We start from the raw sequence: 10,597 nt of genomic DNA, 5'->3' as shown, positions 1-10,597 counted from the left end.
TGCCCCCACCAGCACCACCACCACAGAGGGCTCCAGAGGCCTCCTCTGCCCTGGGACCAGAGTGAGCCGCAGACCCAGGCCAGGGCAGGCTCTGGCGCCCACTGGTACCTGCAGCGGCCCTGCCGCCCACCACCACCGGTGCTGGGAGAGGCCCTGGCCCCCAGCACCAGATCTGGCCGTGGAGCCCCTGTGGGCACTGACCAGGCAGCACACCCCGGCCCGCTCTCCTGGGAGCTCCCCAAACGATCCCATGAGTTCGTTAGTGTAATCAGTTACTCTGGCGTACGGGCCCTTTGCTGCAGCAGGGCCGAGGGCAGCGTACAGCTCAGCCAGCCAGGCCTGCAAGGCAGGGCAGCGCGCTGGTGAGATGCCCCGCAGACGGAGCCAAGGTGCTGCGCGTGAGTCGCTCTATCTGCCTGGACCTTGGACTTGGCTGTGGCCTGTTCCTCTTTCCAGCCCACAGCTGGTTTGCCAGGTGCAGGGCAGGAACAGCGCGGGCAGGCCTGCCGGACCCTGCCCCCGGCCACAGCCAATGCCCGCTGCACACGCAGGAGGCAGAGCCCTGCTTCAGCCTTGTCTGGGGGTCACGCACACATTCGCTCCTGTTCTAACATCTAAAATACATTTTTTATAAGCCTCGGTCATAAACTGGGGTGAACTTTGCAACCAGGGTGTTATACACCTTTATCTGTCAAATATTTGAAAGTGAAGATTTCGTCATGCTTATGTATAAATTTTCACTGAATTATTTTGCAAAGTTTGAAATAGTTCTTCGTTCAGAGTTCATCCCGACATCCCAACTCACAGTGCTCCCTCTAAATGAGGCTCCGTATTTGTTACTGAGCAGCAGCTGGTCTTCAGTGACTGGTGCTACAGTGAACAGTCCACACAGAAAGACAGAAGTCCCGCTGGGAAACCTGTAGCCCTACAGCCAGAACACGTGAAAGTGGTAGCATTTGTGTTTGGTATTCAGAGTGCGCCCTGCACACCCGACACCATACCAAGCAGTTCTGTAAATCAAAAGGTGCCCAAAGGAGTAGCATGTCCGTTCCCCTGGGACAGGTTCATCATTTCATTCGTTTACATCACCAACAACCTTTTTGTCACAGCTCTAATGCGCTGCCTGGCAGCAGCAGGACAGGAGTTCAGGCTCTGGCAGTTCCCCACCCACTTGTCCGAGACACCAAGGTTGTATCGCTGGCAGACTGCAGTTTCTGCGTGCTCCTGCGCACCTGCCTCTGCTGACAGGCAAACGGGGGCTTTCCCGACAGCCCTGCCTTATACAGCGTGACCTAAGGGCAACAAAATTCTCCAAATGTGCCTTGCATCAGGTGTCAGCCCACAGCCTCCCTAGCAAACCTGATCATCACTTTGTCAATTATAGTCAATGTCACTAACCCACAGCAACCCCTACACATAAAATGTCCTTCCTAAATTAATGAGCAAGGCCAGAACAAAGACATCATTTCATATAACTCCCACTAATTTCAGCTCAAGGCGTACTTCCCTGTGAAGGCTGAAAGGGACCAGCACCTGACTACAGCTAAGCCAAGGAATGGGTGGCGGGAGCTGACAGTATTTATTAAATGAGGACAGGTCAGCTCCACCTAGCATGAAGGTGCTCCAACGCTTGTCAAAGTATTTATGGTTGTTTATAACCGCATAAGGAGTGCTTAAAGACAAGTCATGCTAGCGGCATGGTTTGCCCTGACCCTCTGATTTAGGAGATTAATACCTCATAGCACTGTATTACACTACATCTTAATGTGTATCAGTGCCTTGACTACTCATATACAACCTAGTCCTTTCATTGTTGCTGTCACTGGTGGATTTGGGACACCAGATGGCACAAGATAGGCACAAGATGGAGGGAGTAGGATGTAGTGAAGAAGAAGGAACAGGAAAAAGAACAGAAGAGTACAAAAAACCACTACCTAACAGAGTACATGAAACAATAACAGGATGTTATTCATTTTATACATCCTGTGACTGTTTCATTTACTGTAGTAGTTCAAGTAGGGAAGTTCTGGGTTGTAAATTTAAATATCTCACAGTCACTGAAAAGTTGTGAAACTCAGGGAAAAAAATACTTTTTAAAAAAATGAGAATATGACATTTCTTCAGAACTATATTTTTAAAAAGATTAGGCTTACTGACGTGGCTAGGAAATACTGTAGATTTCAAGACTAGGAAAAAACATCAGTCTAAGCTTCTGTATAATACAGGTGATAGTTCACACAGGTACTCCATACAAAGCCAGTTAGTTGCTGGGGCAACTTATATATTATACAGATTGTAAGAAGGATTTTGTGCAATCTGATATGATTTTTTATAAAAAGAATGCCGGTGATTTGTTCAACAGGATTCTCGCCTGACAGTGCACTGGGAGTATCTGTGAATTAGAAATATACAGAAAATGAGGCTGTTGTTCACAGGACTTCATTTGTCACAGCAGGCAGAAGATGGGTATCAAAGAGTGGCAAGAATGGTCTGACAATGCAGCACTGTGGGAGCATGGAGAGCTGGGTTCCATCCCTACCATAGCACATCATCCCCTTGTGGTGCTGGCTCAGTCCCTTAGGACAGGCTTTGCATGAGTGATCATTAATTGTGTACTCATTTTCCAGGTGCCCAAGCATCCTCTGCTCTTTCCTGTTCTTTGACCAACGTTCTGCCAGGCTGTGTAGACTGAAGTCCGGAGTACATCACTGACCTTAGAAAATGCAGCACAATGCCAAGTACTCTGACAAAACAAACCCTGAATGTCTCAAAGTGGTACCCACAAACAATGAGAACATTTGAAGTTATATTCTGTACCTCAGTTCACCCTTACCATAAACTGCAGACAACGATTTCACTTTCCCACAAACTTACATATACATTGCAAAAATAAATTCATTTCTGCCTGTGAAGCACTACGATATTGTGGTGGCAGCATTCAGGAGCACCCTGAATTAGGAAACTAATGTTGTTTTACCTTGCATAGAGGTTTGATGAGTGAAGAAGAATCCCCATAGTGAATGATGCAGGTGAAAGAGGTGCTGCATAACTACTGTTCCAGCTAGCACAAGCCATTCTGTGCAGTGAGGCAGGTACAGTGTTTGATGATCCAGTTAGATCGTATCATGGTAAATGTCACAAGGTGCCTAATGAAGGTTGTAACAGTGATGCCATCACTGGCGTCTTCTAAGTAAAGTGCTTTGCTCTGTAGCCTTACCGCTTGTGAGGGCCCCAGCCAGCAGCTAAAGGTTGCAGCAGCCTTCTTACATGGACGCTGGATGACTCACACTGCTAATTTAGCTTAGCAGGGGTCCCATGTCGACTAGAGCCCTTGTTGTGCATGCCTTAAATTGGCTTTTAATATAGTGCTTTTATGAGTAGACATACACTTACAGTACTCACAAATGTGTTACAGCTCATGCTGCGAGTAAACTCTCCCTACCTGCCTCAAGCATAAACTCTGAGACATGTATTGCCTCGTGTGTTTGCACAAAGTCCTTCACAATGTGATTTCCCACTCACTATCATCTTGTGCAGCAGTACAGAATAACACCACCGGGGATCTAGTTCAGTTAATACTACCTCAATCCACAGCAGCATTTATATTACTGTGGCAAGCATCAGCATTATCATGATAATACCATTTGCCCCAGCGATATTAAATTCAACACATTCCAGATTCACCGCAGCAAACTGTCTCCTCCCCTATCCTCAGTAAAGACTTCTGCACTTTATCAGGTCCTGATTTTGTGTTTATGGTACCATCCACTTTCCATCATTAACTGCCCAACAGAGGGCAGAGAGAGCCTTCGTTTTGACTTCCCTGTGAATGAGGACTACCAACATTTAAAGAAGGGTTTGGTATAATCAAGCTGGTGCCTTTTAGGAGGAGTATGGTTAGTCCAAGGATTAAAAGGAGGCTATGTTTTTGTGGCAAGAACACTAGAAATAATTTACTTGTGAACATGCTGTCTGTACATCCAGTGCAAGCATGAACTGAAGCAAGAGCTAGAAGATAATAAATGAACTGACGTGAAGGCAGGTTTGGACTAATTTTACCTCTTGCCTTTTATTTTCCTTATACCCCCAACAAGATAAAACCCACCAGGTTTTGTTTCTTAGAGGAACCCTGAGGCCAGCCTCTCACTCAAGAGGCCAGTTCAGTTCCTGAGAGCCTGAGGCTCTGGGTTGGTGGTAAGTCAGTACAACTTCATCTTCTCCTCCCTCTCGCAGTTGTAGCAAGCATGAGCATAACCTGAACTGAGGACCAAGCCCTGAGCCTTGTAGAGCAAGTTTAACCAAGTAAATTCTCCCTTAATCCAGGCTGGGAAATTATGAGCTCTGCACCTGGTATGTTAATGGCATGCGACGGGACTGGTACAGCAACCTTCCTGCCCCTTGCTGTTAGTCACCTTAAGTTTGCAATTCAGCTGCCCAGTTACTTAGCGCACACTGAACATAAGAAAGGCTGGATAAAATAAATAGAGTGAATGAGCAAAATTACTACTCAGCAAGGGATATTCAAAGCCTGGGCCTGTTACCTTCCTTGCAGTCCAAGACCAGGGGTTTGGTTCAGAGTTCTTGTTCAGAAGTGTAATGCTGCAGCTCCAAGGGACAGAGGGACTTAGTGAAACACACAACTTGACCTCTTACTCAATTCAATTGATAGCTTGGGTGGTTTTGTTCTTTTTAGTGGAGGGCATTGGGGTAGCCTGGTACTAGGGACTACATAAGGTAAAGAAGGTACAGCCCCCTGAAGCTGATAGAGACTTTTAATTTACAGTGGAAACCAGTTCATTAGCTTTATTTGGCTTTGGATCAAGCCCTAGGGATTTAAATCATACCTTCTCCCTTTGTATTAGTTTTTACATTACATAGCTTTTTATCAGCATCTGTTCTGCTCTGAAATGCAAGCTGATTTATACCAGAGCAATTTGCAAGGAGGTAAACCACTCAGGGGATGAGTCAGCCTTTCTGATGTAGATAATTTACAATTGTATAAATGAGGGAGATTATCAGGGTGGGACAGGAATAAACCTGGGTCTAAACAAGATAAAGGCTCCCTCTCTACTAGCATCTCCATTTCAAAAACTCTTCTCAAAGAGCCTGGCAGAAGCAGGCATCCAACTCACACTGACACTCAGCAAATGCGTGTGTTCCCGTCCTTTAAGAGTCCTAGATGCAGTATCCAGAGAGCAAAGCAGTAACTGGGATCCAAGTGGTGCCTGTGGGTACCCTGCATATCTGCCATGCTGTCTCACCGTGCGCCCAGCTGACCTGAGGGCTGCTTGCAAGGTCTCTGTGGAGACAAGAGACGGACAGAGCCATCAGTTGAAAAATGCATGGTGTGTTTCACATATCCCAGCACCAGCATGTCATGTCTTTTTCTGAAAACTCCCCAGAGGGTTTACAGTATCATGTTCTTCAGCCCCAGGGGAAAATAATATTCAGCCTTTTGTGTGGGGAAGAGAGGAACAATTTTCCCAGTACCTTGTCCTTCCTTTAAAACATCTACATATCTTGGTTGTGTCATTTCCGTTCTCAAGACACCTAATCACTCCCTTCCAGTTCTCTGATTATGCACTGTAGAGCAATTGAGTAATAAAATACTTAATTAAATAGCCACATGTCTTTGTTTTACCCTTTAATTAGATTACTTGGAAATAATAATAGTTTCTCACCAACCTGAGGGTTTCGTTCATTCCTTCTCCAGATAACAGGAAGTAATTTATCTTTCCCTACTGATACTTTTCTAAATTCCAAATCGAATTAATCAATTCTGATTTTAAAGTCAATTAGAAATAGATACACTCTGACAACACACCTTTATCTTCATGAGTGAAATAATGAATTCAGACTCTGATAACAAGGCAGCACAACAAAAATTCTCTTTTTAGGGATGACAATTTCAAGATAAGTCTGATTTTAAAATATAAAGCACTTGCTGCGATAATTACCTAGTTAACAAAAAGCCCCAGAAAACTTATTTATAAGAAGACTTACTTTATAGTTCTTTATAAAGTGGTTTGAAATCCAGTAATGAAAAATGATGTGAAAACAAAATATTCCTGCATTTATAAATCACCAACTTTACAAAGCCTTAAGTCAGACAGAAGTGTTAAGCCACTGTTAAAGACTTAAAACAGCTTAGCAGGTAATGGGTGCTGATGACATCTGATGACTGTTCAATTGTGTGACATTTGCTTGGGGCTGTGTCTAGCCCAAAGTGGGTAAGCTTTCACACTATCAAAATTGCCTTCATAGAGAGATGGCCGATGTGATCTCTTCAGTACCAGGACCAGCTTTATGTTGTCGACTTATATAGCATTAGCAGACTGAGGTCCTAAATGAAAGTGGACAAAAACCTCAGGAAACTCAACAGAGACAAATGCGGGTGGTCAAAGATAGTTCTGTGTCTGGGAGGGAGTAACCCCAATTCAGCAGGACATGGGTCGACTGCCTAGAAAGCAATTTGGTGGAAGAGGTGCTGGGGTCCTCCTAAACGAGTTGAGTAGGAGTCCACTGAGTGCCCCTGTGACAAAGAAGGGCTGTGTCACCAAGAGTGCAGCCAGCAGGGTGAGATAAGGGAACCTTGACCTTTATTCTGCAGTAGTAAGAACCCATCTGCTAGAGCTGGGTCCAGTTTGAGCTCCCTGGTATAAGGCAGGCACTGATGTACCAGAGTCCAGGGGAGGCCACCAAGATGATCAGGGATGGAGCACAGGACATATGAGGAGATGCTGAGAGAGCAGCATCTGCTCAGCCTGGAGAAGAGAAGGCAAAGGGGAATCTTACTGCTGTCTACAGCTGCCTGATGGGAAGGTGTAAAGAAGATGGAGCCGTACTCTTTGCAGAAGTACAGAGGGACAGGATGAGGGACAAGAAGCAAAAGTTGCTACAAGTGAAATTCCAATTAGATATAAGGAAAAAAAAATCACTATGTGGGTCATCAAACACTCGACCAGGGAATGAAGAGGCTGTGGGATCTCCATCCTTGAAGATATTTATCTCTCGACTGAACAAAGCCCTTGGCAACCTTATCTAAGTTCATCCTGGTTCAAGCAGGGGGTGGACCTAGAGGCCTCCAGAGGTTCCTTCCTACCTAAATTATTTTGTATTTATGTGATTCTGTCTGGATTTTTATGTTCTTCACTAAAATAATAAAAAAATCATTAAACACTTGTCAAGGAGCTAAGAAACCCAGTTCTGTTTCCAACTCTGACAGCGACTTGCTGTGCAACCTTTAGTAAATTATGTAATCTTGGAAAGAATAGGTTTGTCATATGCGAGGTCAATGGGGATCTGTTGGTTGAGAGTGGAAAAAGGGAGTGAATTAAGGCAGGGTCTATTTCAGGAGAGGGGATCCCGTACTCTAGGGATAGCAGAATAATAAGGGTGTTCAGTGCTTCTGTTACGCAGTCCAGTCCCAGCCTCCTAGATGAGGGAGCCTAGGACTTTGAGATATCGGAGAGCAACCTCCATTTACAGACTCCTGCTCAAAAATCTAATAGAATTGTAATATTTTAATGATCCTGCAGGATTTTTTTATTACCACGTGAAAGATTCAAACATGGAAGTGATTTACACAACTCTGCCACACAGACCCTTATCCTCAGCGGTTTCCCAGTCAACTCCCAGCACCAACAGCACTTACTTAGTGTGCTAGTTCTGCCTGTAACAACACAGTTAGACTGCATTAGTGAGTTGAATATTGTTACTTACAATATTATTCTCAATGCAGATTACAGAATACAATATTATGCTCAATATTTATTCTCAATGCTATACATATTTTGCCACATGAAACAATCTCTGTCCCAGTGACCTGGAAATCTGGGTTGGACTGAGAAAAAATGGAAAAAATATTATGAATATTATTAAATATTATCTCTCAGAGATTAACTCCCAGAACCACTGCTTGACCATATTAAACCTAGGAAATCTGAAAAGCTATAAAATATACACAGTTTTTCTAAAAAGCCTTTGTACAAGATCATCCTGCATAGTTGTAGCAAACTTTCCTAATCTGTTGGGGTTCTTATAGTCAAAAGAAAGTTATGAGGGAATAGCAAGAAAATTCCATCCTGCCTGAGTATCTTGTAGTTATAGAAAGTATAGGAAAAAAGAAAATAATCAAGCAGTCTCCTCCTTTCCCCAAATAAGCAAACAAAAGAAAGGTAAAATCTTGGATATGTAGCTCTTCTGCCACTCAATTATATTCATCTGTCCTTGCGACGTTCTGGCGTTAATTCATTATTCATTGTTCCAGTTCACTGATAGGCCATGATTTTTAACAGGGAAAATGATCTCTGAAAGAGTGTGAGTATGAAGATTGCTCTACATTCATCTTGTCCTGGCAAGCATAAACTAATCAGTAGTCTGTGCACCTGGAATGCATTTTTTTTCTCATGAATTTTACAGGGCAGATAGCACCAGTGGAACTTGACTTGAGGCATCAGAAGCCGAAAAATAAAGAGATTAGGGTTGCTGGAGTTGAACAACAATCACTTTTCTGAAATGCCAGTTACAAAAGCAGAAAAAAAATGACAGCACAGAGGACAACTTATGTGGTGTCCTTGAAAAGAGACACTGAATGTTATTAATTCTCATCTGCTTTAGCAACCTTTACCTTGGAAACCTAAAAACCAGTAAGACAAAAACAGACTGCAAATGGCTACACTGCCCTAGCGATATAGGCACATCTGTTGACTTCGATAGGAGTCACACATATGTGTACTTGGGGTAGCATTCAGGTTCTTCCTGCAAACACTAAACTTCTACTAAAGTTAAAATTAATTCAGACAGCTGGGGTAAAAGGTCATAGTACACCTAGGTGCAATGATCCTACAGTTTTGGGAATCAAACCACAGGCAATCTGCAAAAACAAGCCCTATGTTATATACCAGCTGGGAGACAGACCAAGTACGCTGTAAAGGAAACCCAGCTATGCAGATGTGGAACTCCAGCTGGTCAGCCTGAGCTTTACTGTCCTGCCAGGACAGGAATCTGTACCGCAACAATGGCTGAGAGATGGCTGTTTATGTAGGTAACGCCTGAGAGAGAAATTTCTGTTAAGTAAGGCTTGCAGAACTCATTTTTATTGTTATTAATTTGAATGGACCATTTAAATATGGAACTGTAAATCTGGTCAATATGTGGTCAAATGTCTGTGAAGGAAGGTGAAGACTTAAAGGTGCATAGAAAAGTTTTAGAGGAAAAAACAAACTCCAGAACTTATTTCAGCTGTTCAATTTGTTTGGTTCTTATATTGGGCTGTAACCTTGCCTTCAAATCTGCTTCCCAGGGACACGCACCTTTCTGACAAAGCCACACACTTCTGACTTTTCAGTACCCACAGGCTCTGCCTGAGCAGCATGTATTGTTCTGTGCTGGAATTAAAGTGATTCCTGTGCTTGAAGTTATGTGCACATGTACCTTGGTCAATCATAACTGCAGATGGCTAATTGGTGTTGAAACATGTATGTCATTCTGCTAGGAGAAAACAATCTGAGTTGTTTTCTTGCTTAGGCCTCATCAACAGAAACGCTCATTTAATTGTAGCTGTGGGATCTTTCTCATTGGAGTTTATATGTGAAGTAGGGAAGACAAGATGGATTTTCACATCCCTGCCAGTTGTAAGAAAATGCCAAACGTTGCACTTGTAAAGCATGTAATTTTCTTGAAAAATTAGTGAGGATATTCTCCTACTCTTTGAAAATTAAGGAGTCTCTTCTCTGACTTCAGTGCATAGAAACTGAACTCTCTCATTCTTCACTGTCAAAAGAGGAGGTGTATTGTAATTTGTATATATTCACTCATGCAATAGTGCATTCTGGTTAAGAAAAAATACACTTGAAACAAGAAAGGTTTTGTGTAAAGGTTAAGTAATAGCAATAGCTGAAGTATCTGCAGTGGATACATTAAAACTGCAAAACCTCGATCGTGTGACACAAAGCCCGCGCTGCTACCAGTGATAGCCCAGTTGCTTGACTGGTAGAAACGTGGATTACCCTGTACGTACATCCCTTTGTGCTATCAGAAATTTCCAGTTATTAGTGTTACTGCCGTAATGCAGCGCCATGGATGGCCATGGGTTCGCTAAGGTATTCTTGTAACGTCGGAGAGCATTAGCCTAGCCTGCAGGGTTGCTTTGACGATCAATGATTTTTACTTTAGTGTGCGTATACATATACATACACACACATACATATATATACTCTGTGTGTGTGTGCATACACATACATAACCCTTTCTAGGGACCTGGCCCAGCCGGTTGCTGTGGGAGGTGAGGGGATGACCGGGCCCAAACGCCTCCCTGCTGCTCCGGGCAGCCTCACCAGCGCACGGCCAAGCCCCAGCTGCGGCCCGGGAACCGAGCGCTGTTGGGAAGCGTTCCCGTGAGCTCAGCGCTGAGGCCCAGGCACCCAGGCCGCAGCCACGGCCGCGCCGGCGGCGCTGCCCCTCAGCCCGGCCGACTCACCGCGCCCCGCCCCGCCCCGCCCCGCCCCGCCCCGCCCCGCCCCGCCCCGCCCCGCCCCGCCCCGCCCCGCCCCGCCCCGCCCCGCCCCGCCCCGCCCCTCACTGCCCGGCGGCTCCT

Source organism: Calonectris borealis, chromosome 17 (assembly GCF_964195595.1).
Source record: "Calonectris borealis chromosome 17, bCalBor7.hap1.2, whole genome shotgun sequence".
NCBI classification, from domain to species: Eukaryota; Metazoa; Chordata; class Aves; order Procellariiformes; family Procellariidae; genus Calonectris; species Calonectris borealis.
Note: the sequence above shows the minus strand (reverse complement) of the source record.